The sequence below is a fragment of the Hippopotamus amphibius genome, chromosome 2 (genome assembly GCF_030028045.1).
Source record: "Hippopotamus amphibius kiboko isolate mHipAmp2 chromosome 2, mHipAmp2.hap2, whole genome shotgun sequence".
Taxonomy (NCBI): Eukaryota; Metazoa; Chordata; class Mammalia; order Artiodactyla; family Hippopotamidae; genus Hippopotamus; species Hippopotamus amphibius.
The window spans coordinates 188,166,305-188,192,078 of record NC_080187.1 but is presented as its reverse complement, the minus strand read 5'-3'; the positions used below and the strand labels follow the sequence as shown (position 1 = coordinate 188,192,078).

General features: G+C 43.3%; 1 long non-coding RNA gene and 3 other non-coding genes across 4 annotated transcripts in view; 3 read left to right on the top strand and 1 right to left on the bottom strand.

Moving 5' to 3' along the window:
- The window catches only part of LOC130846789 (uncharacterized), a 48,314-nt gene extending 31,401 nt beyond the window's left edge, over positions 1-16,913 (top strand). The window contains exons 2-3 of the long non-coding RNA XR_009051630.1: positions 15,026-15,106; positions 16,396-16,913. This is a non-coding gene — a long non-coding RNA (uncharacterized LOC130846789). The remainder of the gene's footprint in view (positions 1-15,025; positions 15,107-16,395) is intronic.
- A 4,557-nt stretch (positions 16,914-21,470) lies between these two features.
- Positions 21,471-21,542, bottom strand: TRNAH-GUG (transfer RNA histidin (anticodon GUG)). The gene has a single exon. It is a non-coding gene; the product is annotated as a tRNA-His (tRNA).
- Positions 21,543-22,221: 679 nt separating this feature from the next.
- On the top strand, positions 22,222-22,293 carry TRNAH-GUG (transfer RNA histidin (anticodon GUG)). Its single transcript has one exon. It is a non-coding gene; the product is annotated as a tRNA-His (tRNA).
- Positions 22,294-23,812: 1,519 nt separating this feature from the next.
- Positions 23,813-23,884, top strand: TRNAH-GUG (transfer RNA histidin (anticodon GUG)). Its single transcript has one exon. It is a non-coding gene; the product is annotated as a tRNA-His (tRNA).
- The last annotated feature ends 1,890 nt before the right edge of the window (positions 23,885-25,774 follow it).

The following is a 25,774-nucleotide window of genomic DNA, read 5'->3' as shown; positions in this document are numbered from 1 at the left end:
CTTAGCTCCCCTCCTGCCTCCTCAGAGCGGTTTCTCAGAGTTACTTGAGATACTGTCTGCTGGGCTTGAAGTCCTAAAAATGTCTGCCAAATAAAACATAACTCTCAACTTTTAGGTTGTGCCTTTTTTTTCCGTCAACATAAGGAAGAAATAATACCAGTTTTCATAAACTCTTCTAGACTGTAAAAGAGGAGGAAACACTGATGACTCATCTAGGAGGCCAGAATACCCCGATACAAAAACCAGATGGTAACATAAAAACAAAACAAAACAAAACAAACTACAGACCAACATTCCACATGAACATACATGGAAAAAAATCCTCAACAAAATACTAGTAAATCAAATCCAGCAATACATAAAAAAGGATAATGTATAATAACAAAGTGGAATTTATCCCAGGAATGAAAGGCTATTCAACATTTGAAAATCAATCCAATTTACCACACCAACAGACTAAAAAAGAAAAGCCACTTTATTACTCCAATAGATGTAGAAGAAGTATTTAACGAAGTTCTATATTTCTTTATGATAAAAACTTTTAGCTAACTAGGAATAGAGGCAACTTTTTCAATCTGATAAAGGACATAAACAAAAGCCCAACAACTAGCATCATTTTTAATCATGCAAAACTGAATAAATGTTTTCTCCCTGAGATCAGGAACATGAATGAGCTCACCACTCCCATTTAACAACAGACTGGAGGTCTAGAGAGTGCAATGAGACAAGAAAAGGCCTGAAAGACATATGGACTAGACAGAAGAAAGAAAATCACCTCTATTTACAGACAACATGCTTTTTGACATAGAAAATCTCAAAATATCTACAAACAAAAAAAAAGAAAACAAAACCTGAACTTATAAGCGAGTTTATTTAGGCTACAGGATACAAGATCAATAAACAAAATCTATTTTATTTCTACATTCCAGCAACAAACAATTGGAAATCAAATTTTAAAAACAATACCATTTACAAAAGTATCAAAAAACATGAAACACTTAGGTTTAAATGTAACAAAACGTATGTAGAATATGTATGCTGAAAACTATAGAAAACTGGTGAAAGAAATCAAAGAAAATAAATAATTGGAGACATATTCCATGTTCATGAATTAAAAGACTCAATATTGTTAAAATGTCAATTCTTCCCAAAGATCTGAAATAAAAATTGACAAACTGATTTTAAAAGTTATATGGAGAGTCAAAGGAACTAGCATAGTCGACACAATTTTGAAAAAGAAGAACAAGATGGGAACATTCATAGTACCTGTTTTCAAGGCTGTTATGGATTGAACGTTTGTGTGCCTCCAAAATTCATATGTCAAAATCGAAATCGTAAGTCCCAATATGACAGTATTTGGAAATGGGGCCTTGGGGAAGTAGGTAGGAATAAATTAGTATATGAGAGTCTTCATGGTGGGATTAGTGGTCTTATAAAAAGAGGGAAAGAAAGAAATATTTCTTTCTGTGTAAGCACAGAGGAAAGGCCATGTGAGGATGCAGTAAGAACATGACTGATTGCAAGCCAGGTGGAAAGTGTTCACCAGAACCTGATCATGCTAGCCTCCTGATTTCAAACTTCCAGCCTCCAGAACTATAAGAAAATGAATTTCTTGTTTAAGCCACCTGGTCTATGGCATTTTGTTATGGCAGCCTGAGCAGATTAAGACAAAGACTTATTACAAATAGACAGTAATTAAGACAGTGTGGTATTGGAGAAAGCACTGACACATACATAGTTTAACGGAATAAAGAGTCCAGAAATAGACCCACAAATATACGGTCAATTGATTTTCCACACTGTTGTAAAGGCAACTCAATGTAAAAAGGATAATGTTTTCAACAAATGGAACCAGAACAATTGGGTATCCATATGCAAAAAAGAAAAATTAATGTCAATTCATAACTTGTGCCCTATTTTAAAAGCAACCCCAAATGGATCATAGACCAAAATCCAAAATCAGAAACTATAAAGCTTCTAGGAAAAAGAAAATAGGAGCAAATCGTTGTGATCTTGGATTAGGCAAAAATTTCTTAGATATAATGTCAAAAGCACAATCCATAAAAGAAAGGTTAATAAGTTGGATTTCATCAAAATTAAGAACTTCTGCTCTTCAAAAGACCATAAAGAGAATGAAAAGATACACCACAAATAGGTAGAAAATATTTGCAAATTACATATCTGATAATGAACATATCCAGAATATATTTAAAACTCTCAAAACTGAATATTAAGGAAAAAAACCCAAACAACTTGATAAATGGGCAAAAGACTCGGATCTTTCACCAAAGAAAATATCAGATGGCAAAAAAAGCATATGAAAAGATTGCTACATCATCAGTTATCAGGAAAATACAAATTAAAACCACAATGAGATACCACTATACATCCATTAGAATGGCTTAAACTAAGAGAGGGAGAGAGAAGAAAAGAAAAGGAAAAGAAAGACAGAAAAGAAAAAAATGACAATACCAAGTACTGATGAGTTTGCAGAGCAACTGGAATTCTCATACACTGCTGGTGGGAATGATCTCTACAAGAGTGTGCAAACACAAAACACAAAAATCAACTATATTCCTATGTACTAAAAAATGAATTTTAATGAAAGATACTTTACAACAGGGGTACCCAACCCCTGGGCCGCGGATCAGTACCTGTCCATGGCCTGTTAGGAACTGGGCCGCAGAGGAGGAGGTGAGCAGCTGGCATTAGAGCCAAGCTTCATCTGCCGCTCCCCATTGTTCCCCATCACTTGCATTACCGCCTGAACCGTGCCCAACCCCACCCTGGTCTGTGGAATAATCGTCTTCCATGAAACTAGTCCCTGGTACTAAAAATGTTGGGGACCTCTGCTTTAGAATACAATTTTTAAAACAGTGTATCTTCAAATACTTTTTTGTCTCCCCCACCTATTCTCTCTTTCTGGGACTCCAATTAGATACGTATCAGGCCCTTGATGATATCCCACAGATCTCTAACTCAGTGTTCTCTCTCTCTCTCTCTCTCTCTCCCTCCCTCCCTCCCTCTCTCTCTCTCTCTCTCCCTCCCTCTCTCTCTCTCCTCTGTGTTTCATTTCAGGTAATTTCTATTGTTATGTCTTCAAATTCACTAGCCTTTTCATCTGCAATGTGTAAACTGCTATTAATCCCATCCAGTATACTTTTCATTTCAGATGGTCTATTTTTTTAACTCCAGAAGTTTAATATCAAACTTATACCTTTTTTATAATTTTTATTTTTTAATATCTTCTATTTCTCTCCTCATTAAGCTCATTACTTCCTCTACCTTCTTGAACATATTTTAATACATATGGGATGTACTAAAATACTTGTTTTAATGGTTTTGTCCTCTAAATCTATCATGTGTCATTTCTGGGTTTTTTTCTATTGATTGATCTTTTCCCCTTGTTATGAACCCTATTTTTATGCTTTATTACATACAGCAAATTTAAATTTTTTCAAAGCAAGATGGTAATTTAAAGTCAGATGACAGTTAATATGAGTTTTAAGTAGTTGGGTGCTGGATTTTCTACATTCTTTTAAATATTTTTGGACTTCATTCTAGGATGTAACTAAGTTATTACTTGGAAACAGCTTGAATCTAGAAAGTCTTGTTTTTTCTGCTTTGTTATATAGGTCCAAAACAACCTTTAAAGGGACTTCCCTGGCAGTTGAGACACCACACTTCCACTGTAGGGGGTGTGGGTTCGATCCCTGGTCAGGGAACTAAGATCCCACATAGAACTAAGATCCCGCATGCCACTGTGGCCAAAACAAATACAAAAGTCTTTAAACGAGGACTAATTTGGCTTTACTACTGAGGCAATCCTATTCTGAGAAATTTACTCAATGGCTCAAGAATTAGGAGGTCTTTCCACTTGGGTTAATAGTTTCCCAGTTCTTTGTGAGCTCTGAGGATTTTTCTGCCTGCCCTTTTCCAGTTCTTCAGGCGTCAGTGGTTTCCTCACATGCATGTTCTTATCAGCTTATCTCTCTGATACTCTCTCTTCCTCAGTACTCTGCCCTGTGAATTCCAGCCACTTTGAACTGATCTCTGAACTCCATGAGATCACTGGGCTCTTTCCCACTTCTCTGAGCTACGCCCTGGAAACTCTGCAGGCAGTAGGCTGAGACAATCACAGCGTCCATCTTATCACCCTTCTTTCAAGGATCGCGATGCTGTGCTCCCTGCTGCCCAACATCTGAACACCGTTGTTCCATACACTTGATCAGGACTTTCTAGTTGTTTGGGATGAGAGAGTAAGTCTGGTCCCTATTACTCCATCTTGGCCAGAAGTGGAACTCTATAAGTAATTATACTGAGTGCCTACTATTGTAGGCTGAATGCAGACTTAGATGCTGAGGATACAGCAGTGATCCACACAGATAATGGTCCTGTCCTCCGGGCAGATGCATTTTAATGAAGGCCTGTGAAGACAAGGATTGGGTTCTACAGCAGCAATGGATACAATGAAAACATCTTCACTTCTACCTTCCAGGACTTCCACATCTAAAGCTATAACTTCAAACAATAGCAGATTACACTGGAGGGCTGAGGGTAGGGGTAGAGGTGGAACAGACATCTATATAGAAAATGTTGCCTATCATTTTGTAAACAGAATGGTAGTTGGCCATAACAAAATAGCATTAGTTTAAGAACTAACGTGGAAAACTATAGCGCCCATTGAATAGAATCCTAAATTGAGTTAATTCATGTGAAGTACTTACTTAGCTCAGTGCTCAATGGGGACTGTTTTCACCTCACTTCAATTCAATTCGACAAATAATTATGGACAAACCCACAGCTCAGAGGAGTGTTTGGTGCCTTTTCGCCCAATACTATACAACTTCTATTATTATTCCTATAGTCTTCTGCCCCCAGATGCAGAATTTTCTCTGTAAGTATCTCTCTTTTTCAAGACCAGCTACATAATTTGTGGGGCCAAGTGTGAAATGAAAGTGTGGCCCTCCTTGTTCAAAAATATTAAGAATTTCCAAATGTTGACAGCAGAGCATTAAGCCAAGCACAGGACACTTCTGTGGGTGTGGGTCTTGTGTGACTGCCTAGGTCACACAGCCATGAAACCATTCCTGCTCCTATGTCACTCCAGACAAATTCCGGTCTCCTCCATGATGCCCTCAACCATCTGCTAGACAGATAGAAAGACTCTCCAGCAGCCCAGTAACACAGGTAACACAACAAACACACAAACAAACCAATCAAAACACTCATCAATCACAGCTCAAATGCACAGTGTTTCTCCTAGGGTTGTGACACAGCAGGTATTTAATAAACACTTGTTGGATAATAAATAATGAAGATGATGGAAGAAATCACGCGCTAAGGAAAGGAGTTAGAATATCTTTTATCACCAGGATCTTTCTGGCACCCAAGAAATCTTCCCAAATGGGTGATCCCTTCTTGAACTCTAAGGATGGGTCTGCCAGTGTTCATACTGTGCTAATGTCATTTTTTTTATAAATGTATTTATTTATTTATTGGCGGTGGTGGGTCTTCGTTGCTGCACATGGGCTTTCTCTAGTTGCGGTGAACAGGGGCTACTCTTCTTTACGGTGCGTGGGCTCCTCATTGCTGTGGCTTCTCTTGTTGCGGAGCACAGGCTCTAGGCACATGGGCTTCAGTAGTTGTGACACAGGGGCTCAATTAGTTGTGGCGCACGGGCTCTAAAGCACAAGCTCAATAGTTGTGGCACATGGGCTTAGTTGCTCCACGGCATGTGGAAGCCCTGTGCTAATGTCTTTTAACAATCTTTGGAGAAAATAAAGAAAAATTGTTTAAAATGAAGGAATTATATTTAGAGGAAAGGCAGAGAACCAACAAACTGAAAATTTCAACTTTCTAATCATTGGCTGAGCTAATGTTAGGTGGATATAGTATTATATTGTCTTATCAGCTAAAGAAGAGAACAAATTTGGAAATTATCCTGCTCAAGAGGGCGATTGAAGAAATCAAAGTTCCAAGGAGAAGAACTTTGAGGCCCTCCCATTCCACCTTTGCTCAATTCCATCTGGCCTTGGCACCAGCCAGGGTCATAAAATAGCTGCTATCTGGAGGTGTGGTGCAGGTTATCTTGTAGTTTTTAGAGCAAAATGGACCTTTAAGATCTTCCAGTTAACACAACTGAACTGACTGTGGGTAGTGCAAGTCATCAAGCTGCAGGCAGCTGCCTGGTGAGCACAGTGTTAAGGACTCTGCCCTCAGGGAACCCAACAGCCTATTACACACCTTCCACTTCATGGAGATGACATCCAGTCCCTGTCTCTAAACGTGACTTTGAGAAGTCTCCCCTCACTCTCCTGTCTTCCCAAAAACCTTAAGGTCCTTTCCACTTAGATGATCCACTGATTTCTCATCACTAATTATTCTAAACACAAAACTACAGTTATCTTCTCATATGCCATCTCCTCCCAAACCCTCTCTGTTACCCTCTAGGTAAATCATTCCTTATATTTGCTTTTCTCTTTCTGTCTCCCCAGGTGGTATTTTCCTCACTTTGCCTTGTATAGAACTAGGCATGTGTTAGAACCAGGTATAGAGCTTGGGTTAGAGCTAGGGCCTTTGTTCCCTCTCACCAGAGAGATCTTGTGAAGGAGAAAACAAGACATGGAGTGGGATGCAAAGGAAAGCATTTAAAGATCCATTTCTTCAATGTCACAATTTTGGAAAGTGTTGACTCTGAACACCAGGCCATATGAGTTATTGGGGGCAGTTAAAATGTCAGGTTTAGGGAATTCCCTAGCAGTCCAGTGGTTAAGACTCCACACTTCCAAAGCAGGGGGTGTGGGATTTGATCCCTGGTTGTGGAACTAAGATCCCACAGGCTGCATAGTGTGACCAAAGGGGAAAAAAAAAAAAAAGATCTCATTGGGACTTTGTAGGAACTACGACAAGGTGTTGAACTGAATCTGTGTGGCTTTTTTTCCTTGCATGAATTTCATTCTTGTACATTGACACACTGGATCCTGACAATAACTCTTTGAAATAGTATGGCAAGTATCAGTGTATTTCCCCTATTTTCATAGTAAGAATGTACAGCCTTAGTGGTGACTGCCTGGGAGGCCTTGCTTGAGCTTGGTACCCAGGCACCACGGGCCCAGTCCAGACACTGATAAGGTTTTGTCAAGCTCCACATCAGAGCACTGAATGAGCTCAGTGGCACTTGACAGGGGGAGAGAGAAAAGGCTCACAGAAAGCATGTCCTAATGTGATTACGCAGTTATTATTAATAAAAACAGTTAACGTTTATGAAGAGCTTACTTGGTGCCAAGCTCTGAGCCAAGTGCCTTTCATGTATTATCTCACTGAATCCTCCCAACCCCCTACTAGATAGGTACTGCTTTTTAAAACCGCTATTTCATAAAAACCAGGGCTTACAGAGGTTAAGGAACTTGCCCAATTGCTGTTAAGTAGAAATCTTAGTTTTGAATCCAGACAGTTGGGTATTTCTCAAGTATACTCACAAACTGCCAATCAGTAGCTTCCCAAATCGCCTTGTCTCCCCTAATCAGAGAGTGCTGATAGGGGCATTGCAGCTGGAGCACTGATTCAGCCCCTCAGTTCACATCTCCCCAGGAAGCTGCTCCAGTTCCTGAGAAAGGCTGTAATGAAGATAAGTATGGCATTCTCCTGAAAGGGATTAAGGCCACTCTGACAGTAGGGAAGGGCAGCCAGCCTGCACTAGCTGTGAAGTCAGCAAACTCTGCCTGTGATTCAGTCCACAGGTCAGGTTCTCAAGAACTTTTCCAGGCTTGTTGACTCTGTGGCCTAAAAGAATGGAACCTGCCTGCAAGAAAGACGGAAGAGAGTAGTTGCTACCATCTCCTCACTTCACTCCTCTCCTCTCCACCTCTGCAAGCCTTTCCAAGGAAACCATTGTCCATATCACCTGAGAGTAGGAGAGGGAAATGGGGTCCAAGCTGGGTCTGATGGGGGCGTAGAGAGGAGAGGCCATGTCTGAGACATGCACTAAAGGACAGCACAGATAAATGAGAAGCCAGCAATGAGAGTCTTTGGAGCTAAAGCCCCCTCTCTCTTTTCCCTTTTCCCCATCCTCTGTCTTCCTCCTCTCCAGCCTGATCAAAATCTGTCCTCAGGAAAAGATCTGCGATTGGCTGCTTCTCTGGGAACCATAACCCTGTCATTTCTGTGCTGTGTAAAAGGCTTTGAAGCATTGATGAGTAAATGAGGCAGGTAGACTTTGTCTAATTCAGGATTATTTCCCCAGTGCCTAGATTATTGCCTGGCTCTTTAGTTGTTGACTAAATGAATATTGGAGCCCAGGGAGTCCTTCTCACGACCCTAAAACTGAACACATATTGGCCTCAGGCTGTGGACCTGTGGGCCACAGGTGTTAGAGCTTCTGAGCAAACAAACTTCTGATGCTGAGAGATCCAGAACTGTGTGGTCCCCAGGCAGCAGAATGTGTGAAGCCAACACTAAATACTGTATCACTACACCTTGTACACCCAGGCTACCCTTCAGCTCCTAGCAGAGATTTATAAACTTCAGCCCAGCCTCCAATCCCTGCTGGCTCCACCATTGGAAGACATGCCCCCACCTTTCTGGGCACAGAACAAGGGTCTGGATTAAGCCTTCCCTGCTGCTAAAGTGCTAAATTGTGTCCCCCCCCAAATTCATATGTTGAACCCCTAAACCCTAACAAGACTATATTTATAGTAAGGAAGTAATTAAGGTTTAATGAGGTCATAAGGGCAGGGCCCTAATCCAATAGGATTAGCGTTCTTGTAAGAAGAGACACCAGAGTGGTCACTCTCTCTCCACCATGTGAAGACAAGGCAAAAAAGTGGCCATCTGCAAGTCAGGAATGGAGTCCCCACCAGAAAATAAATTGGCTAGCACAGATACATTTCTGTTGTTTAGCCACCCAGTCTATGGTATTTTGTTAATGACAACCTGAGCAGAGCAAGACACCTGCTTCCTCTATGATGCTTCAAGATTTATGCTCAGAGAGGTTCCAATGAGTAGATATACCTTCTAGGCCCACTCTTACCCAAGCCAAATTTCTTCCTGTTATATATTTTTTATTCCACACAAATGGACACAACCCTGCTTTTTCTCACACTCCATTTCTCCTTTGCCACGTCTTAAATATTAAGTCACAAATGAGGCAGATTCTGCAGGACAAGAAGGCTTTGAAGATCCAGGTATACCATGAAGCCCTGGTGGTACATAGAATCTTCTCTCTTGGTCTGTCTTGGTCTCAGGGTCTCAGCATCAAGGAGGTGGGCTTAAGATGACTCCATTAAAATGATCATGTTACTTTGGGGTAGGAGGATAATATTTTTAACACCCTTCAACAATTTAGTAGATCAGCTGGTTCCCTATGAAGGGAACTGGATAAAGAGATATACTTAATTGGGGGAAAGAAGGTTCAAGAGCCCTGGGAGGGAAAGGTTATAGGAACCAGAGCTGGTGTCTAAAAGAGCATGAAGCTAAAATCAGCAAGCCAGGTTTGCTGACTTGATAGTTTTTCCCTTCTCAGAAGACAGGAAACTACAATAAAGCACTTAATGCTGGCACAGCATAAACCTCAGCAAAGGTTAATAAACAATTATAAAATATTTAAGATAAGACCTTAAATGATTAACTGATTACCTTGGAAATTAAACAGGGCCCCAGGGTATGGGACCTGATTAGAAAGTTATACATATATATGTGAGGTGGGGCCAGGGTAGGAAGAGGATAGCAGGAGGGAGCCCTATTAGAATAGGCTGAAGGAGAAGGGAAGGAGTGTGTAAGTCAGTGGCCAGAGACAGGAGGTAGGAGAACTCTGTTGACTGACAACTGTACCTGTATCACTGCCATGTCTTGGGGTAGCCATGGTGCGGATATTAATCACAAAGATTATTGCCCTTTCCAAACTGATACACAACCAACTGCTTGGGAGGGGAGCTAGAAAGAAACCATTGGAAACATAAGAATTTTTCTATGAAACTGATAGGAAGTGTTATCAGACTTATTTTCTGCATATTTTCCAATCCCAGCCTTCTGCCTCATTAAAATGTTGGGCCTTTGCATCACCTCGGAAATGCCTTAGGGTGAATCACCAGCTGTTCTGTAGAATTTCAAGATGCTCTGTTGTCTAGTGGCTGAGTCTTCATTGCCTTGCTGGTTTCCAGGAAAGCAGGCCCCTAAATCTCTCAGCATAGGCTCAACAATTTTTTCTTCAGAGCCCATTAAAAATTCTGGGGTTTCCCCTGCCAAAACAGCCATTCATACATATCTGAGTAACTTCTAAATACGGTTTAAATATAAATAAAGCATTCCAACAATTTTCTTTTCAAGAGTCATGAAATCTGTACTATGGCCTTCTGAGATCCAAGCAAATTAAAGATAATAGAATTGTTAGGGAACCATTGGCCGAAACTGCCCACCCTGGCCAGGCACAACAATAACAGGTTTGCTTAAGTCTCCCACCTCAGGATGCTTCAAAAGAACACAAAACCAGTGAAGGACCCAAAAACAACCCAGGGAAAACTTAGGAGGCGCCAGGAAGGGAAGAGACACCAGTCCATAATATGTCTTGCCAACCTCCCAGAAACCCTCATGCTGAAAACCATTGCGACTGAGCGATGTGCGCACCCTGAGTTGGACAAAATGAAGGCACAAGCAAGATGACTGGCCAGAGACAACCCGGAAAGCTAACCCCACCAACATAAAACCTGAGACTCTGAGCCACAAGGCAGAGCAGTTCTGCCAGTTTCCCCTAAACTGCTACTCTCCACTCATGCACCCCTTTTCAATAAAATCTTTTGCTTTGTCAGTACGTGTGTCTCCTCGGACAATTCATTTCCGAGCGTTGGACAAGAGCCCACTCTCGGACCCTTGAAGAGGTCCCATCCAGTGACAGGATGACACTAGCAATATATACAAGGACAGAGATTTGCAAAATTCAGAGGTAAGAGGAAAAACAATTTTATTCTGGACAATCTTTCAGTTAAATCATTGAGGTGATGAATGAATACAAAGGACCTTCTTCTCTGGACCAGCCTTTCTTAAAGAATCAGAAATCCCTACCTCTTTTCAGGCATGTGGTTGTGAGCTGTTGAAGCAACCTGTTAAAGGTAGAGTCAGCTTCAGTTTCCTGAGACTAAACCAGGCTGAAACTAGGTTTACAAACATAGCACGAACGTCAGTTGCAGGGCCTCTTGTCTCTGTTGTGGAGCTATGCCTTGGGGAATTATGTCTTGGATCAGTTATTAGCTCTCTTGTATAACTACTTTGTTTACAGAGATATTATTTATAGAAGCTTGATGAGATGAAGAGAATTATAAAATATTTAGGGATTCATCCAGCCCAACTCCTTCATATTACAGATGGGGAAACTGAGGAAGATAGTTTTTTCAAGGCTATTTGGACTTATACTAACACTCTCTCCATGTTTTTCCAGTGTCTGCCCAGTTCTAAAGCCACTTTCACATTGGGTTTTTGTTATGGCAGCACCCATCTCTAGGTAACAAAGTCTGTATTATCGCAGTGTAACAATTACCTAAAACTTTAGCAGTTTAAAATGGCAAACAGGACTTCCCTGGTAGCACAGTGGTTGAGAATCTGCCTGCCAACGCAGGGGACATGGGTTCGATTCCTGGTCTGGGGAGGATCCCACTTGCTGCGGAGCAACTAAGCCCGTGCGCCACAACTACTGAAGCCCATGCACCTAGAGCCCGCAACAAGAGAAGCCGCCGCACTGAGAAGCCCACACACTGCAATGAAGAGTAGTAGCCCCTGCTTGCTGCAACTAGAGAAAGCCCACATGCAGCAACAAAAACCCAACGCAGCCAAAAATTTAAAAAAAATAATAAAAATAAAATGACAAACATTGGTTATCTCACAGTTTCTTAATTCACGAATTTGGAAATGACTTAGATGAGTGGTTTTGGTTCAGAGGTTCTCATGAAACTGCAGTCAAGATGTCAGCCAGGGCTGCATTCATCTGCAGGTTTGACTGAGGCTGGAGGATCTGCTTTCAAGGTGGCTCACTCACACGACTACTGGCCAAAAATCTCGTTTCTTTGATGACTGTTGTGGCAGAAGGCCTCAGTTCCTCACCTCATGGTCTCTCCATAGGATTGCTTGAGTGTTCTCTTTACATGGTGGCTGGCTTCCTTCAGAGCTAGTGAGAGAGCAAAAAGAAAGCAACATGTACTTTATGACTTCATCTCAGAAGTGACACAGCATCACTTCTACTTCATTCTATTTGTTTGAAGGAGTCACTAAGTCCAGCCCTCAGTCCAGGGAGGGAAATAAGTCTCTACCTCTGGAAGAGAGGACTATCAAAGAATTTGTGAACATGTTTTAAAACCACCACAAGTTCTCTCGGAGCATTTGATCTAAAGAGGATTAAAGGGGAAAGTTCTTAGCAGCTTTGATAACATGGTAAGAAAGGAATTCATCTGGACTCAGTCTGAGGCTAGTGAACCAAAGAGTAGTCGTGACACAGAAGTATTTGACTCTGAAATTTATGAGGAAGTTGGGAAGAGTAAGAGTCAAGTCAGTTTGCTGCAATTGGTGCACGTGTCTCTCCCTTTTAACTTAAAATTACATTTGAAATTTGCATATTCTTGTCAATACTAACAATGATATAAGGGTAACACGGATACACCTATTTTCATACTATTTTGACTACTGTGATTCTAGAAAATATTCCACCCTTGATATTAGAACTTCTTTCAAGCCTCACATCCATTCCCTTCATGCAACATGTCCATCCCCTCTACCTCTGAGCTCAAGAGGAAACACCTATGGGTGTGATGTGAGGGAAGAGCCTCTCCCCCTAGGTTAGTCCCCAAGCCCCAACCTCAACCACCAGACCAGGGGGCTGAAATCCTCTTCTGTCTCTCCTTTGAATTAAGACTTGTCAATAATTACCTGTTTACATCTAATCTTCTAAAAGGAAGACATAATTATGTCCCTCTTCTGCTTAAAAATGGAGACTTACTTCTGGGAATGTGTATGTTAATCCACCTCTTGGAGCTAGATGTAGTCTTATACTGAGTCACTGAAATGCTGGAGGAGGGGTAAGAGGAAGGGTGAAGGGAAAGGCTTTTGGATAATATCTCCATACCTAGAAGACAGTTTTAGGTTATAACCACAGGTCTATATGTGCATTTCTGTAAAGTACCAATGTTTATTATGGACAAGGTTCATTATTTTGCAAGATTTAGGCTTTTTAGATGTCCTGAGGTGACAGTGTATGATAAAAAGTAGAGCTAGTGAATTAGCCAATTTGTAAATATCTTTGTTACAATTGATTAAAAAAAAAAGCATCTTGGACATGGAATTGTTAAACCATCTCTGGGAAATGTGCATCAGGACGTGTTCATTAGGTTGGCAGCAGAGGGGCAGAAGGAAGTATAAAGGGAGGGATGTATGAGGATGTGCTCATATTTATATTTTGATGATAACCATGGATGTGTGTGCATCTCTTGGCTGTGCTATAGGAATGTTAAGCAATTCAGTGGAAACATACCTCCTTGCTAATACTTTAATAGTTTAGATCCGATAATGAATTCTCTTAAAGGCATTATACTTTGGGTACTCTGTTGCTTTATGTCTCATTTTTAATTGAACATTTAAGGGAATGCAGTATTTTAATCATAACTCTGCCAATATCTTTATCTAGAGGTCTGTTGCCATTTTCATCTTTTCTGAAATTTCTGTTGCCAAGAAAGGCAGGATTACATTTGTTTCCTTCCAGACTGAGGTGGTGTAGTGTACTCCTGGTTATCAAAGTACTCATCGCTTTGGGACTTTGAAATGATAAATATTCATGATGTGTGAAAAAGCATGATGCATAACTGTGTGATCTTAATTACATAAAAATGGATGCTTAGTTGTGTAAATACACAAACAAGACCTAGAAGGACACATCAGACGGTAAACTGCTTGTGATGACGGATGACCTTGTTTTTTGCTTCTTGTGTTCTTTGGTTTCCTATTACGCACGTTAACTTTTAAGAAATAAATGTTATTTTAAAAACCTTAAAAAAAAATGGAGACTTAAATGGTCCCACAGTGCCTATAAGAAAGTCTCTGTGCAGGGAACTATATTCAATCTCCTGGGATAAACCATAATGGAAAACAATTTTTTAAAAAAGAATGTATATATGTGTAAAACTGAGTCACTTTGCTGTACAGCAGAGATTGGCACAACAATGTAAATCAACTATACTTAGATTAAAAAAAAAAAAAGAATTCACAGAAATACCTCTGTGAATTCCTGACATTCAATCATAGCTGCATTATTTTGGAGAACAAACCTATAGCTTTCAATGGATCCCCAAAGCAATAAGTTACCACAAAATGTCAAGATCCACCAGCCTCCAGGATAAAGGCCGGTCTCAACAAAGGGGCAAGAGAGTCACCAATTTGGCTCCACTCTTGCTCTCTGTAAAGAAAAAGAAAATGTTGCCTGCCATTCCAGTTCTACGAGGATCAGGCCATCCGCCACTGCAGCTGCCCACTGCCAGTGTGCCCTGAGGGGACTTCAGGACAAAGAAAAACAGGAAACATTCTGTGCTTTGGGTATACTGGCCTTTAGATAGTTAAGATGCATATCTAAGAAAAATTTTCAAATGAGTCCAGATTCTTGCATCTTCCCAGACATAGAAAAGCACTGAAATCACTAACTTGAGATAGCTGTTCTTTGTGATTAGCAGTAATCTTTTGATGCTTGACTACATGTTTTCCCCAGCAAAAAAGTTTTTATATATCCTGGCTCCTCCCTGACCTCTTTGGAACAGTTCCTCAGAGCTATCTGAGAGGCTGTATCCTGGGCTATAGTCCTTGGTAAGGTCCTCAGGTAAAACTTAACTCACAACTTACCTTGTGTGTTTTTCTCTCAGTCCACATCTCCATCCACTCTCCCCTCCGTATCTTACGTCACAGCTTAGATTTATCTTTCCCTATGCTGTTCACTCACACTTCCCGGCTTTTGTTTCTGCCTTTCTCTCTGACTAGAATACCCTTTCCCCTTCTCTGCCAGGAAAACGACTATGCATGCCTTGGAACCCAGCTCAAATGTCATATCCTGGAGGAATGAATGATTTAAGCTCCAATACACTTTGTATGTATACAGCTGTAATTACTCCTGCACTCATTTGATTAACGCTGCACTGCCATGATCTCTGAGTAAGAATGTTTTATTCGAATTTGTATCTCCAAGGCCTAGTACAGATCATACCAGGGACTACTATTTGCTAGGTGGGTGGTTAGGGGTTAGCCTGGACCATTGCCTGACAGAGCAGGGACACTAACTCCCTCTGAGCATTCCTCCGCAGACCCACTGCAAACTGAGGACCATCTCTTCTCAGTCTGATGCTTTGCTCTCAGGGCTCTGTAGTGAGCTTTGTACGTTTAGATTTCACTGACCAGTAAAATTTCAAAAGTAATTTTGGAGATCAAAATAGGATTGCAATTTTTAATTTTTCTAAATTTAAAGACTTTTTAAAAATTACCACCTACTTTTATAAAAGTTGTCACTGTAACACCTAAAAGTAGGAAGCCCATAACCTTAGCCTAGAGAATAGTTCTTTGAATTAAACACATTTAGCCTTTTGAAAAAACCTACGACATCAACTTTATTTTCTCTCATTCCAGGAAAAATTCACCCCTGTTTATCAGCTCTAGAATAATGTTTGGAAACTACTGATTTTTTTTTTTTTTTTTTTTTTTTGGCACACGGGCTTACTTGCTCCGTGGCATGTGGGATCTTCCTGGAGCAGGGATCAAACCCATGTCCTCTGCATTGGCAGGCGGATTCTTAACCAATGCACCACCTAGGAAGCCCGAAACTACTGATTTTGACCTTTGCTTCTGAGAGGTGGCTCCTGCAATCTTCTTGACTCAGGAATGAGTTTTAGGCCTCATGACAGGAACAGTCCTGTAGGATCTTCCCTTTTTTTTGTGGGTGTAGAAGTTCCTGGGAACAAGAGACCAACTAATATATACTGAGCACCTCTGTGCTAGTCACTTGGCACGTATATGAGGTGCACATCTCAGCTGACAAACTCAAGAATACAAAAAATGCAATTTTACCTCTTTGCTAACTGAATTTATTATCTATCCAAGTATGTTTGACCTAGTGACAGAAATATAGTTAATTAATTCAGGGGCCCCCTCCCCATTTCCCTAGGGGTTGCATGTCTGATCCAGGGGACTGACTTAGTGCATCAACAGGGCTGGATTAAACTTCCCAAGGTCTTAAGCAATGAAAAAATTATGTTGCCTCAAATGTAACTGAGAAAATTTTAAATACTTATTTTATAGTTTATTATTTCCCAACAAAGTTCTGAGTTTTTTCTCCTGAAATTGATCACTTCACTGCTTTTTATTCTTCCAAAAAATTTTCTCCAGATTTCCCTGGTGGTTCAGTGGTTAAGAATCTGCCTGCCGGGCTTCCTAGGTGGCGCAGTGGTTGAGAATCCACCTGCCAATGCAGGGGACAAGGGTTCAATCCCTGCTCCAGGAAGATCCCACATGCCGCGGAGCAACTAAGCCCATGAGCCACAACTATTGAGCCCATGTGCTGCAACTACTGAAGCCCACGCGCCTAGAGCCTGTGCTCCGCAGCAAGAGAAGCCACGGCAATGAGGAGCCCGCGCACCACAACAAAGAGGAGCCCCCACTCACTGCAACTAAAAGAAAGCCCACGCACAGCAAAAAAGACCCAACACAGCCAGTAAAATAAATAAAAAAAAAAAAAAGAATCCTCCTGCCAATGCAGAGGGCATGGTTTCAATCCCTGGTCCAGGAAGATCCCACATGCCACGGAGCAACTAAGCCCATGCGCCACAACTCCTGAGCCTGAACTCTTGAGCCCAAGTGCTGCAACTACTGAAGCCCGCTTGCCTAGAGCCCGTGCTCTGCAACAAGAGAAGCCACAGCAATGAGAAGCCTGCGTACAGCAACGAAGAGTAGCCCCTGCTCACTGCAACTAGAGAAAGCCCACGCATAGCAATGAAGACCCAACGCAGCCAAAAATAAATAAAATTAAAAAAATTTTTTTTCTCACTTTTTGGGTGGATGTTTTGTTTTCCTTGTGTCCTTGGCAAATTCTTGACCTACCTGTGGGGTCATGTGGTCCTGCTTATTGGCCTTCAGCATCCACCTGCTTATATTGGATTATATTGCAGGTCCATGCAGGTCACCACGGAGTTCTCCTCACCATATCCACACAAGACTGCCTCACATCTGAAGGCTCTTTATGCCACACGTGGGCCACTTTGGGTTAGAGTTTATCTTTTTTAGCGTAAAACCTTCATCCCTATTAAAAGGCAGTACTTAATATTATCAGTCATCTTACTTTGTACAGACAAAGGAGTTGAGGAGGTACACAGGCGGATAATAGTCAGAGAACAGAAGGACACTATATCACCTTATTTTCCATTGGTACAAATTCTTTTGTTTATTTTTTTTAACTTTCTTTTCTGATTCCTGCACTAGAATATAGGTCTACGAGAACAACCCATCTGTCTTATTCATTACTATAACCCCAGAACCTAGAACAGTGCCTGGGACATAGTAGGCCATAAATATTGTTTTTTTTTTTAAATAAATTTATTTGCTGCATTGGGTCTTCATAGCTGTGTACAGGTGGCTTCTCTTGTTACACGGGCTCTAGGTGCTAGGGCTTCAGTAGTTGTGGCACGTGGGCTCAGTAGTTGTAGCTCTCGGGCTCTAAAGTATAGGCTCAGTAGTTGTGGTGCACCAGCTTAGTTGCTCTGCAGCATGTGGGATCTTCCCTGCCTAGGGATTGAACCTGTGTCCCCTGCATTGGCAGGTGGATTGTTAACTACTGTGCCACCAGGGAAGTCCCAATAAATGTTGTTGATCAAATGAATGAGAATGAATGAGATAAGGACAACAAAAAGAGTTGGAAGGGGATCAGAATGAGGGTGCTGGAAATGCTGAATATAAACTTCAATTATTTTACAATTCTGGAAGTTTATGTCAACTATTCCTTGGAGAGTTTCCTTCTACTGCAGCAAGAGATGTCTCTTTCTTCTACATAATTACTTTTGTTGTTTTCTGACTCTTGCCTGTGGGCTAGCATTTTTTTCCAGCTGAAAGATAAACTGGGCAAGAAGTATTGTATACAGCTTTGCAGCTCCCCAGGATGCACAGCACTTTAAGAGCTAAAATATGCTAGCTTACTGAATGAATCAATGAATGAATGAATGACTGAAATTTGAATCCTGAACATCCAGAGAATCCCTGAGGAATGGGCTCAGTGTTACAGGGGTTAAGTCCAAAGTGGTCTCTTCTAGACTAAGTCTTATTCACTCAGCATTCCACATCCACTTCCTGGGGTACAGTACCTCCTAGTGGAAGTTCAGGGCTGCTGCCTCCTTCCTAGATGACCCCAAACATGGGCCTTCGGTGACTCCCTCCCAGAACTCCATCTTCTCAAAACCTCAATATCACCCCCACCAATAAAGCCCAGTAGATGATGAGGCCCAGCAGACTCAGGCAGCTCCCTTCTAGTAACCCTAAGTACTCACAAGGTAAATAATGGAGGGCTCGATCAGAGCCAGGTAGTTCTCTAGATCAGACCAGTACTTCTCAAACTTTAAGGTTCAAATGAATAATCTGGGGAGAGTCTTGTTAAAATGAAGATTCTGATTCAGTAGTTCTGGGTGTGGACCAAAATTCTGAATCTGAACTAGCTTCCAGGTGATACCAAAGGATGCTGGTCCAGTCTTTACTGCACCCCTGTGGTGACCAGCAGCTACAACAGTAGCAGCTCCCAGATGCACCGTCTAACCAGAAAGCCATGGGCTTGATCTTTAAGCAAACACTGCAAAGCTTATAAAATACATTTGTCCCCTTCAATGTTTGCCTCTTGAAGGTTTGCTTGCCTCTTTCCTGGTGCTGAGACCCTAGGGAAGAGCTCCAACCTCCAGATGGAAGGGGTAGGGGAAAGGACGACATTCCCAGAATCAGAAACTGCAAAATGTGGTTTAAATCAAGAGGTCAAGGGGAGGGAGCTGACTGACTGCTCAGAGGGAGTCCCAGAGCAGCAGTCTCCGTGAGCACATCCCAGACCAGCGTCTCTAGCTCTCAGCTTTGTCAGCCTGGAACTCCATTTTCTCAGAGATAAGCAGACTTAAGGGAAACGAATCATACCAACCAGACTCTTAAGAGTCTAAACCAAACACCAATAATAAGAACAAACACCAAGGGCTTCCCTGGTGGCGCAGTAGTTAAGAATCTGCCTGCCAATGCAGGAGACACAGGTTTGAACCCTAGGCCAGGAAGATGCCATGTGCCACGGAGCAACTAAGCCGGTGCACCACAACTACTAAGCCTATGCTCTAGAGCCTGTGAGTCACAACTATTGAGCCCACGTGCCACAACTACTGAAGCCTGCATGCCTAGAGCCCGTGCTCTGCAACAAGAGAAGCCCACACACCACAACAAAGAGTAGCCCCTACCCACTGCAACTAGAGAAAGCCCATGCAGCAGCAATGCAGACCCAACGCAGCCAATAAATTTATTTATTTTAAAAAAAGAAAAAGAAAATAGAACAAATGCCAGCTAATCAGAAACTTGTTCAGAACAATGCTTTTACTTGCAAGAATGTCTACGGAGGCTGGCAAATCATTGTCAAAAGTCTGTTTTGCGGGCCTGAAATCAGAGCAAGGGGAATAGAGTGAATGATCTCAGAAGAGGATATCATGACATTTTTATATCTGGATGCACCCATCTCCACGATAATTGTATACCTGCCAAGAAGGTCAGCAGTCAGAAGTTAAGTGAGCACCTTTCCCATTTGTTACTCTTCCTGCAACTGGGAACTTTCTGTTCAGCTTTCTTTAGTGCATTCCTGCCTCAAATACACTTCAGTTGCCTTGGATGGATGTGAGTGGCTGGAGCAGGTTACCTCCAGTGGTGTTTGTTTGTGGTTTTTATTTTCTCGGTTGACTGTTTTTACTCAAAATACTCTTGCGCCTGCTACCCTCCCCCAAGCCACCCACCCCCACCCCAATAGGCCAGAGTTCCCAGAGCAAAATAGCTACAGAGACATTCAGAGTCTTCAAAGATATATGGAGACCTCAGCTCCAGACTGTGTGCAGAAGCACTAGGCGTGATGCTCAATTCAAGATGGCGTGGCAGTGGGCCGTGTGCAGACACACTGTGCCTGTCACTGCCTCAAAATACTCTTAGAAAGTGACTGCCCCAGACTTTCTGCCCATATTGAGAGGAGCTCATTGCCCAGCACTGAAGCACCAGCAGGAGAGGTTGAAGGGAGGGTCGTCAGAGGAAAAACTGGATCCTTCCCTTGCTTCCCACCCTGACACCTTGTTCTAGGCTGCAGATTTAAAAAACCTTCAGTGCAGTTATTTGGTAAGTGATCAGAGGAACAGACGTTGTCACATTTCTGTTGGTGGGTTCTTTTTTTGCTAGTGATGTTGATTTTCTATACATATAATATTTAAATCAGTGTCCAAAGTCTGGCAAGTTCTCAGGCTCACCTTCCCTCATTCTATTCTCTCTTGGTCTCAGCTGGCCTCTTCCGGGGCTTTAAACTCATTAAATTTAGGGAAGTGGGAGTGGGGAAATCTGGAAAATTACAGCCCTCCACAGAGTTTGGCTTTTACAGGCTGCTCAGTAAGCCTTTGTTGACAGATTGTAGGTAAAGGAAGCACAAAATCACTGCAACGTCCATCTCTCCCTGGAAAGCTTCCTGACTTGCTTTGCCACCCCCAGGTCCCCTGGGAGAAGCTGGAGAGGTTCATTGCTCACTGAGTCCTGCCTCATTCCCTCCTTGACAGTGATACAGCCGCTGCCAGCCACCTGAGAGCCAAATCCAAAACTTACTTCCATTTTGCCTAATGCCAAATGACAGACCGAAATTTGTTGAGTGGATTTTTTTAAGTGCTCATAAAACAAAGTAACAAATACAACTTGCTTTAAACCTGAGGCAGACTGGGAAAAAATCCTTAAGGAGAAAACCCCTCTCACCTAGGAGGCTGTGGAGATGGAGGCCACGAACTCCTTTTTTGCTCCCTCATAGCGGCTACGGGAACCAGCGCGTCCAGAGAGGTAAGATTTTTCCCTTGTCACAGTGTACTGTCTACTCTGCACTCTTCTAACCCTTAATGAATGTTTGCACAGTGTTCCTGCAATCCCTGCACTCCAAAGTATTGAAGTTTTAGCTAGTGTGAGGCTTTTTTAGAGACACCAATATATGATTTCGCCACTGATGAAGGCCAAATGAGCAAAGAGAATGAGTACCACACGGAGTAACCTCCCAAAATTAAGCATGTAGGAAGGAAGATGAGGATTGGCTGATTCACTGAAGTTCCAGCGCTCTCTCTCTGCCGCTTTATAATCTCGGCTCGGACCTGATGTCAAGCAGCAGTTGAGGCAGAACCACGCCTTTCCCCATCTAAAAAGACGCCCCTGCCGTGCCATTGTCCCCACAATGCCGTGACTCGGATTCGAACCGAGGTTGCTGCGGCCACAACGCAGAGTACTAACCACTATACGATCACGGCGAGCTACTGGGACGCCACGGGGAGCGCCTCTCAGAGCGTCGTCCTCGTCTAGATGGCCGCCGCTCTCGCCTCCCCAAGTCGCTCATTGTCGACCCAGGTCCCTCTGGCCCTCACGCCCAGCCCGAAGCGGAGTGGGGGCGCCGTGGACTCCCGGCAGAAGTCTCCGCTGGCCGCGCGCACCGACCGTGAGTCAGAGGTCGTGAAAGTACGCTGCAAACTAAAGGGCTCCTAGGAGGCCGGGCGTACGACCCGGACTCCCACGCAGCCTGTACGGCTGTGAGGCCCGGGGGTCGTCCGAACCGCGACGCTGGGGCCCTCTCACACCCACCGTGCCCCGGCGCTCACGCCATCTGAACGGGCTCCGGCTGGGAAAGGGGCTATATCTTAAATCCTACAGGAAGGAAAATCAGTTCGGACCCACCCGCACAACTTCCTTCGAGATGCCGGGTAAGGGAAACCCCCACACAGCCAGCACCTCGGTAATGAAGCGAAGGGATCTGGCCGCTAGCCAGCGCGGACGGATGGCGAGACAGCAAGGAGACAGTGCGCCTGCGTCCTCTCGGGGCGCGGGCGGCGAGGTTAGGGATGGGCGGGAAACGAGCAGACGCGGCAAAGGGGCGGGGCTTTAAACAGAGAAGAGCTCAGGCGACAGAGGAAATACACGGGTCCCCAGTAGCGCGCCGTGATCGTATAGTGGTTAGTACTCTGCGTTGTGGCCGCAGCAACCTCGGTTCGAATCCGAGTCACGGCATTGCGAAGGCAATGGCACGGCAAGGGGCTCAGTTTTTAACGCTCTTACCCACTTTTATATCCAGCTTGTAACACCTCCCTTGAAAAAGGGTCCCAATCCGCTTGTGACAGCTAGAAACGATAGTTTATGGCAGGGCTGGCTAAACTGTATTTCGGAAGCACTTAGGCTTCCGCTTACACCGGGCTACACTCGTTTTCGCGCACAGCCCAGACAAAGCATGGAACACTCACGAGGCACAGAAGTGTTATAGTAGACCTATGTACAAATTTCCATGAAAGTACTGGAAACGGGCTCCCAATAGTAGGAAGAGAAGGCTTCGCAGAGGAGGTGACCTTTGAAGTAGATCTTAAAGGCAGCAGGAAGGGAATTTGTCTAGCAGCCAGGATTATCTCCTGTGCTAAGGTCTCGAAAAGGAACCATCATAATTCCTTTTTGTAAGTCTTCTCTTTTCCCCACCCCCACGACGCCCACAGGCCCTGGTCTGACAGGTGGTAGGCGCTTCTCAAGGACCTGTTGAGTGAATGAAAGCAAGTAACTAGGGAATGGAAAACGACACTGAGGGAAGGCCACGAGATGAGCTGGAAAAGGTAGACAAATTTCCCCCAGTCTCCGAGGTGGAGATGAGAGGTGAAGGGGTGAGAGGATTATATTCGTGTTTAGCAAGATCCCTCTGGCAGCTCTGCAGGGTGGGAAGGGGGGCAAGTGATTAGAGCAGACGACGCTGAAGAGACGGCTGGTCTCTCTGGATTCACTCGTAAGAACCAGCGGCACGTTCTCATTTTAGCAAAAAGCCGCTGCCTGCTGTGGACTCGGCCTGGCTCTAGGCGCCATGGGGGCGAGAGCACTGATGTACAAGAAGAAAAATCGGACCCAGTCCCTGCTGCGCCCAGGGACACAACAGGGGAGGGCACCGGGTCGGCGGGAGCACTACGGAGGGACGAGTCAGGGCCGTCGGGGCAGTAAGAAAAGCAAGGAAGCGAGTGCTGCAGGGGAGGGAACGGCAGGGTGAGATATGTTCATTGAGTCCCTTCTAAGTGGCCGGCCCAGCTCTGGGGGCATCCACATTCTCCGCAGAGGCAGCGTTAGGTCACTCCTGGGGGAATCGGCAAGGAGGAGAAGCCCTGAGAAGCGCTGCTCTGCAGGTCTGAGGTGGCTGGAAGGGTCTCCGGGACACAGGAGGTGCGCGTCCTCCAAGGAATGAGTTACACAGCTTGTGAACACTCTGAGCTCCGGCCCGTCCGGTCTCTGGATGCCCAAGTGGTACCCCTTAAACTCCCACCTCACTTACATGGAACCCACCCGTTCCCACTGCATCGTCACCACCTCCCGTGGCTAATGGGCCAAAACAGGAGAGAATCGGAGCAACTGGCAAGAGAGAAACGCGCCTGCGCATTCTCAGACCCGGCCTTAGGCCGGAACCGCCCGATAGGTGGACCCTTTGGTGACGTGCAGAATGGGAAGGCCTATAACTGTTGAAGAAGACACTCAGAAAACTGCTGTGACAGGTCCCCGGTAGCTCGCCGTGATCGTATAGTGGTTAGTACTCTGCGTTGTGGCCGCAGCAACCTCGGTTCGAATCCGAGTCACGGCATTGTGGGAACAATGGCACGGCAAGGGGCCTATCTTTTCAGAACTTTTTTTTCCCCCAGTCCACAGCGTTTTGCATAAATCATAACTCACTTTTTTGAAATGAAACGCTGTATCTCTCTACTTTGAAAATTGAGCCACCTTCAGTAATTCTCATTTGATCCTCTGAGTACAGCTATAGATAAAATACTTGTAACACTTCACCTCCGAAAAAAATCGAAATCACTGTCTAAATCATTCTTCTACACCAATAAAACAGCGCCCCTGTGTCCTTGAGATTTTTTTTTCATTTTCACACATTCATAAAAAAATGGTTTGTTCATTTTCAAATAGAGAAAATATATATGCACAAGCCCAGTGAAAAATGATTCCCTCTCATTCTGCATCCCATCTGCCAGTTATTGACAGTTTCCAATATATATTTCTGTGGCAGTCTTTGTATAAATAAATATGTATATATGTATATATGTATGCAAGTATATTCCCTCTTGCTTCTTGTATAATACGGGTGACCTCTGCTCTTCTCCCTCCTCACCCCCAGAAGTCAGACTACACTTAAAGTGTTAGATTTGCATTGGTAGGCAATCTCCCTTTATGGAAAGAGTATACGGACCCCCGGGGGGAATCTCCACCCACCTGATCCAGTCCTTTTTCTTCCCAGGCACTGACTCCCAGCTGGGGAGGGTGGGGCATGGTTTGGGTTGATAAGATAAGGGAAAGGAGTTCCTTACTGTGCCTGTAAAAAACTTGTGGGAGCCTGGACTCTGTTGAGAATCAACCTATTTTGATTTCAGGTTGGAAGGTCAGGGAAGCATCCTGGGTTTGGAATTGGGAAGAGGGACTAGACCTGATAGTTCATTTGGAGACCCTCCATTTCAGTCTCTTCTTTATGTTATTGTCAGGCTCCAACTTAAATCACAAACCACTGAAGTTAGAAAATTCAAGTTCATTGAAGGCAGAACTGAATCCTACTATATTTGTGTTCCAAGAATACAGCCTCTCCATAAATATTTAAACACATATTTCTTATGAAGTCCGTATATGAGAGAAGTGGCCCAGGTTTCTTTATGGTTGCATCTTAAGTTGTATTCTTGCAACACAGAACTATGTTATTTTTATATTAGCCAAATAGAAAATGTGGCCCAAATGAAGCTCTATCCACATGCAGAAGCTCTAAGAACAGAGTACACATATGCGTATACTGAAATACATTTGTCCTCTCAAGGTTGTGGACAGAGATGGATCCAAGGCAAGGCTGGAGAACAAAGGCAAGGGCCAGATTTAGAATAAGACAAAACCAGAAGGAATGAGAGCTCAGGAGGGGACTGGGCATTCAAAGTCAAGCAAACAGAAGTGAGGACACCCCACTCAGTACCCAGTAAGAGAAGTGAGCTCTAAGGACTAGGCGTTGGGGCAGGCGCAAATTTAGGAGGTTAAGGGAGGAAGAGAGGATTTGCCTTGAGAGAAAGGAGAACAGTATCATTTTAAGGAAAGTTTGGGAGAAGATGGTTTCAAGCACAGAGGTCAGCCGACTCAGGTGCCGCAAAAGAGAAAGAAGAATGAGACAAAATTACTGGTGTTAACACCTAGAAGTCCTTGTGACTTTTAAAACTTTCTATGAGAGCAAATTGATAACATGTATCGAGAGTCAGAAAACAATGTACACTCTTTGCCCCAACAACTCCACTTTTGGGAATCTTGCCAAAGGAAATAATCCTAAAGTTGGAAAAGTTATCCACATAAAGATGTTTGTCACAATTATTTAGAAGGGAGGAGAATGGAAATAGCCTAAATGCTCAACAAATAGTCATGAGCTAAACTAAGCTATGCTTATTTGATGAGATATTAAATAGCCATTTTTAAAGTATAAAGTCAATTTTTTTAAATTTAATAG